Source organism: Erpetoichthys calabaricus, chromosome 6, assembly GCF_900747795.2.
Source record: "Erpetoichthys calabaricus chromosome 6, fErpCal1.3, whole genome shotgun sequence".
Taxonomy (NCBI): domain Eukaryota; kingdom Metazoa; phylum Chordata; class Cladistia; order Polypteriformes; family Polypteridae; genus Erpetoichthys; species Erpetoichthys calabaricus.
This window is the reverse complement of record NC_041399.2, coordinates 140,279,076-140,285,829: the sequence shown is the minus strand read 5'-3', so window position 1 is coordinate 140,285,829 and position 6,754 is coordinate 140,279,076. Positions and strand designations below refer to the sequence as shown.

The following is a 6,754-nucleotide window of genomic DNA, read 5'->3' as shown; positions in this document are numbered from 1 at the left end:
TGTAACTGTTTAAAAAATGTAATAGAAACAACCCAACAATTTTGAAAAATAAAATACTCTAATTTAATGTATTAATTTGTAAAGCACATTTAATTATTCAACCTCCGAATAAAGCAGCATAAGATTCTGAAATTTACATAAATTCAGGGTTGTCCCAAATGCAAGGCAGGGTTCAAACAGACAGGTCACCAATCCATTGCAGGACTCTCTCACACAGAAATGACACTTGCCTAACTTAGAGTTGCCAGTTAAATTAACTTGCACATGTGAAATACAAAATGCGAGAGGTTTGGCAGCCCAGTGTGGATGCCAGGAATTCTCCCCTGGCAGAAAAATAAAATAAAAAAAGACTGAGATGTGATTCTAATTCAGTCCTCCAATCCACTTGAGGGTATCTGCATTATGATGTGGCCATAATTAAAACTCCCAAAAGGTTGTCTACAAGCTATAGTCAGTGAATGCAGTGACAGTGATACTTCAGGGAAGTGGCCTTATTGCTGACTCTTTTGGAAATGCAAGTATGACACTTGGAGTATTCCAGGTCAGAGTTTTAAAGAGCCTCTGTACCCTCACAGGGAGGACTTAGAGTTAGGAAGCAGTTATGGACAAGGCCTACCCTGGTGTGATAGAAACAGAAGAGGCTAGAGTGAGAGGTGGACTGTTGGAGGTAAGAAAGAGAATTATAATCATAAGTTTATTGTAGTTTAGAGCAATTTAGACATATATTGAGGTCCAAGGGGCATAATCTTTATTTCTTTCTATTAGTTATTTTAAAAACTGTGTTATGTAGTTAATACATTTTTTTCTGGGACTTTCCTTTGTTTTTTGGGGGGTTTGAATGTCATGGATTATTTTACCTCAGCCACGGAAGGATGCATAAACCAGTGTGATTCTTTGTGCCGGTCCCAAGCCTGGATAAACTGGGAAGGTTACATCAGGAAGGGCATCCAGGGTAAAATTTTGCCAGATCAATATGTGGATAACAATATTGATTTCCATACCGGATCAGTTGAGGCCCAGGTTAACAACAGCTGCCACCAGTACTGTTAGCCAACAGGGTTCTAGCGGAAATTGGGCTACCGTTAGCTGAAGGAGAAGAAGAGGGGGAAGGCATGTACAGAGGCAGGAGGAGAGGAGGGTGAGTATGAGAGTGGAAGTAAGGGCAGGAACTTTGAATGTTGGCAGTATGACTAGTAGGGGAAAGAGTTAGCAGATATGACGGAGAAAAGGAAGGTTGATATATTGTGCGTGCAAGAGACCAGATGAAAGGAGAGTAATGTCAGGTGTTTTGGAGACGGGTTCAAATTATTCTACCATGGTGATGGACAGGAGAAGAAATGGGGTAGGGGTTATCCTGAAGGAATAGAATGTCAAGAGTGTGAAAAGAATGTCAAACAGAGTGATGATTATGAAGTTGGAAACTGAAGGTGTGATGATGAATGTTGTTAGTGCATACGCCCTGCAAGTTGGGTGTGCGATGGATGAGAAAGAAGATTTCTAGAGTGAGTTGGATGAAGTGGTTGAGACTGTCCCCAAGGGAGAGAAAGTGGTGATTGGAACAAACTTCAAAGGACATGTTGGCGAAAGGAACAGAGACTGAAATGCAGGTCAGATGAAAGTGGATTGTGCAAGAAGGGTGGATATGGCTGTGGTGAATATGTATTTTAAGAAGAGGGAGGAACACAGGGTGATGTACAAAAATGGAGAAAGATGTACACAGGTGGATTATATTGTATGCACGAGGGGCAATCTGAAGAAGATTGGAGACTGCAAAGTGGTGGCAGGGGAAAGTGTAGTTAGGCAGCATGGGATAGTGGTCTGTAGAATGACAGTGGAGATCAAGAAGAGGAAAATAACGAGGACAGAGCCAAGGATCAAATGGTGGCAGCTGAAAAAGGAAGACTGCAAGGTGGAATTCAAGAGAGATGAAGAAAATAGACAGTAATACATGTGGATAAGGTGAAAGATGAAAAGAGAGGTGGTGAAGGCTAAAGATAAGGTGTATGATGAGAGATTGGACACTACTAATTAGCTAGACAGAGGGACCAAGCTGGGAAAGATGAGCAGCAGGTTAGGGTGATAAAGGATAATAATGGAAACATACTCACAAGCAAGGAGAGTGTGTTGAATAGATGGAAAGAGTACTTTGAGAGGTTGATGAATGAAGAGAATAAGCGAGAGAAGGTTGGATGATGAGGAGATAGTGAATCAGTAAGTGCAACACATTAACAAGGAGCAAGTAAGGACAGCTATGAAAAGCATGAAGAATGGGAATGCTGTATGTCCAGATTACATACCTGTCGAAGCATGGAGGTGTTTAGAAGAGATGGCAGTGGAGTTTTTAATCAGATTATTTAATTCAATCTTGGAAAGTGAAAGGATGCCTGAGGAGTGGAGAAGAAGTGTACTGGTACTGATTTTTAAGAATAAGGCTGATGTGCAGAACTATAGTAACCATAGAGGAATAAAATTGATCAGCCACAGCATGAAGTTATGGGAAAGAGTAGTGGAAGCTAGGTTAAGAAGGGAGGTGATAATTAGCGAGCAGCAGTGTGGTTTCATGTTGGGAAAGAGCACTACAGATGCAATGTTTTCTCTGAAGGTGTTGATGGAGAAGTATAGAGAAGGCCAGAAAGAGTTGCATTGTGTCTTTGTGGACTTGGAGAAAGCATATGACAGAATGCCTAGAGATGAGTTGTGGTATTGAATGAGGAAGTCAGGAGTGGCAGAGAAGTATGTAAGAGTGGAGAAGAGAAAGAAGAGTGTCAGGAGTGATTTGTGACAGACTGGTACCAATAACAGTGAAAGAGAAAGTCTAGTTTAGGTAGCGAGACCAGCTGTGTTATATGGGTTGGAAATGGTGGCAGTAACAAAATGGCACAAGACAGGGCTGGAAGTAGCAGAGTTAAAGATGTTAGGATTTAGATTAGGTGTGACGAGGAGGGACAGGATTAGTAATGAGCACATTAAAGGGTCAGCTTAGGTTGTATGGTTTGGAGACAAAGCCAGAGAGCAGAAATTGTGTTGGCTTGGACATGTGCAAAGGAGAGATGCTGGGTATATTGGGAGAAGGATGCTAAGGGTACATCTTCCAGGCAAGAGGAATAGAGGAAGGCCTAAGAGGAGATTCATGGATGTGGTGAGAGGGGACGTGCAGGTGGTGGGTGTGATGGAACAAGATGCAGAGGAAAGGAAAATATGGAAACAGATGATCTACTGTGACATCCTCTAATGAGAGCAGCCACAAGACAAACAAGAAGAAGAATGTCATGGATCATTTCTGTTTGTGTATTTTGTTTCTATTTTGTTTCTTGGATTAAAAATATTTTATGATAATTTTGCTTTACCGCAATGCTGTTTTGGTTCTTCCATTGGTAGGACATAACTCCTGGTTGTTTCAAGGCATGGTCCTTGGTCTGTTCATGTGATGTCACAGATACAATGCTTTATAAACCAGTACCACTCATCCTTTATCATCCGAGACTGTCAATTAAAACAACATTTGCTAGTGATTTAATGTGTTTCTGGCATCACAAAATGAGCAGTTCCCATGTTCACTATGAATTTGGTCCAAGTTCCCAGTTAAGAACTTTCCTTTCATTTACAAATTACATTTAATTTCTTGATCCTTCCTGATTAGTAGCTGCTCAGTTCTTGCTCTAGCAGTACACTGCTGTGTACGTTGTGTATTCCCTTCCGCTAACAAGCTCTTCTGTGACCTTTTTTTTAAATAAAGACCTTTTATTTGACGCTTTATTTATTCTCCCAAGAATCCCATATATGTCTGAAATATGGGATAAAATTTAGAATATGCAGACAAACTCTCATAAAGATACAAGGAGAACATGTGCACTTCAAACAGACTGTAGCCCAACTTAGGATTCAAATCTAGAATACTTCATCTGTGATCCCACCCATTCATATTCTCAAAAAGGATGATAAGCCTAAAAAAAATAAAAACAATACCTGTGCTTCACCACAGGTCTGCATCAAAATGGTATAGGCTTCACAACTCCAAAGCAACCTAGCTCAAGTGGTTGGTTTATGGGCTGCACAGGCCCAAACTTGGTATCCAGAAAGCAACAAGAAAAAGAAGCATAAATCCATCTATATAAACTAAAAGTTCATTTAATGTTTAAAATGTTTATTTGCAAAGATTAAAAAGTATAGAGCAAGAGCAAAAACATATTTAGGAGACAAAAAAAGGTTATGTCTAAAATGCAAACGTGTAAGCCGGGGTTGGACAATGTCGATCCTGGAGGGCTACAGTGTCTGCAGGTTTCTTTTCCCAACCAGTTGCTTAATTAAAAACTAATCCTTGCCACTATAAGCTTGTTAGTGTTCTAGCTCAACATTGTCAGGTCATTCTTATATCGTACATGCTTTCCTTTCCAAGCATATCATTCCAATGATTTGAAGCCTAAAACAGATGAGTCCTTCAGTTTTATTCTCTTCAGTTTCCTTCAAAATATTTTATTAAACCAGACAGTTCATAGTGAATACACACAGGTCACTACGGAGACAGGTTATGATGAGTGAGACAACTAAAATTAAACATCAAAATGCTGTTAGAGCAATTAGAGCTTCATCAGCAATAATTGACTCATCATTAAGTAACTGGGATGGAACAAAAACCTGCCGCTACTGCTGCCCTCCAGTACCAAAGTTGCTCACCCCTGCTGTAAGTAAACAAATCCGGTCCATAATCCAGTAAATCTTTAAACTTTAACAAGTCAAAGTTCATAACCAAAAAATCAGAAGAATGATGTACTTACAAAATCGAGAATGAGATTCAAAAGACAGAAGTAGAAACTAAAATGCCAAAGAGCCACCTAGTTGTGGCTGTTGGAATATAAAGGTCAGGGGGGCCATGCCCCTGTAGGCTTAATATTAAGAATACAACCAACATATAAACATGAACTTATAGATATAAAAGCAACATTATACAGTAAAACATAACTAGGAAAACAGTATTCACTGAGAAGAAAACCTTTTCAAAAACAGAACTTTCAAAGAGACAACAAAAGAAATAAATCAATGGAAAAGAGACTTAGCCAGGGATTACCCCCTGGTTAATTTGTAACCTTTGCTATCATACTGCCCAAAATACATGGTGTGTGTATGTTTAAATATATCCCTATATTTAAAACTTAAAACAAAATGGTATGCAATATCCAACCGTCTGTCTATTTTATAACCCACTGAAATATTTTCATGTTTGCAGGACTAGAATCTGTTACTACAGCATTGTACACAAAACAGGACATGATGGCACACTGCCACAATGAATCAAACTGAGCCAATACAAATTGCCAGTTAGCCCAATATGCATATTTTTGGGATGTAGGAGAAAAACTCACACAGACACAAGGAGGAGGCACACACTCAACTTACAGTAAACAGTGCTCAGGATCCTACTAATATTGGGGCAAGCATGCAAGATCATCAGCAGCCACATTCATACATATAGATACCCACTTTCACTACTACTGAGGGAATGATTGAAGAAATCCTGAAGGCACAGAGGTATATGAAAGTGTCACACAGAGACCAGGTAAGGAACTGAAATGAGGTTCTTTAACTAATGTCTGTGCTGCTATGCCCCACATACACACAGATGCAAATGCTTTCCCTTGGCCTCTGTTTATTGCTACTGAGAAACTGGCTTGTACAGAGCAGAGTACAGTCCCCTAGAAAGCTAGAAAGCTTAAACCCGGGTAGTGACAGACCACCAATGTATGCCACTTTGAGAATACTGCAGCCACAAGAGGCTGCCATTTCTGGCACACAGCAAATAGAACCTAGAGCAGGAAAGCGAGAATGTATCCTTCGAGGAACCTGAGGGGATTCACCTTGGATGTAATGGCTGGTGACCCAATAAATTTTAAGGACTGCTTTACTCTTTATTCAGTGAGAGTGAGATGCTGGGATATGGGAAGAATTTCTGGCCAACATATGGAAGCATTGGAACCCTGAACCATGTTATTCCTTTAAGACTGAAACTGATGAGGTCTGTTTAAAAGTCAGTGACACTCCTGCCATACCTTATGCTGTGTCAGAGAAGGGAAGCAGTGTAAAATCTGCTATTAAAAACTCCCACTCTAAAGACTATGCACTGTTTCAGTAATAGAGGCAACCAATCGATGCACAGAAGTGTAGCCTTGGGTTTCTGTGACCTAATAACTTGCCCTGAATGTTGGTTTAAATCTGCCTACAGTTCTGATGAGTCTAGAGCTGGGGTGAGAGTTGGCACTATCATTTGCTGATGGGAAGAAGAGATGCCAGGGTGAATTAAAAAAAGAAATAAAGGATAAAGAGCTTTGGTTCATAACTTGAGAGTAGGGCAAATGAGCTAGCCACTGCTGCACAGGAAAAAAAATGCAAACCTTTGTGATGATCTATCTATCTATCTATCTATCTATCTATCTATCTATCTATCTATCTATCTATCTATCTATCTATCTATCTATCTATCTATCTATCTATCTATCTATCTATCTATCTATCTATCTATCTATCTATCTATCTATCTATCTATCTATCTATTTAGTAACTCCAAGAAAATAGATCCTGTTCCCACAGACTCACTTATGTGGTATTACATAAGTGTAATGCATTTCGTAACAGTTGCACATGATGGGGGCAAGGGCTTACAATTTCTCCCCACATGCGAGGAATTTCCAGTAAGTGAGGGTCATAAGCTCGCACTGACTAAGTCCTTGCCCTTGGCACACACTTCCTGTTGCTAATACCG

General features: G+C 39.9%; 1 long non-coding RNA gene across 1 annotated transcript in view; it reads left to right on the top strand.

The window, feature by feature from the left end:
* The first annotated feature begins 563 nt into the window (after positions 1–563).
* The window catches only part of LOC127528411 (uncharacterized), a 28,841-nt gene continuing 22,650 nt past the window's right edge, over positions 564–6,754 (top strand). The window contains exon 1 of the long non-coding RNA XR_007935303.1: positions 564–667. This is a non-coding gene — a long non-coding RNA (uncharacterized LOC127528411). The remainder of the gene's footprint in view (positions 668–6,754) is intronic.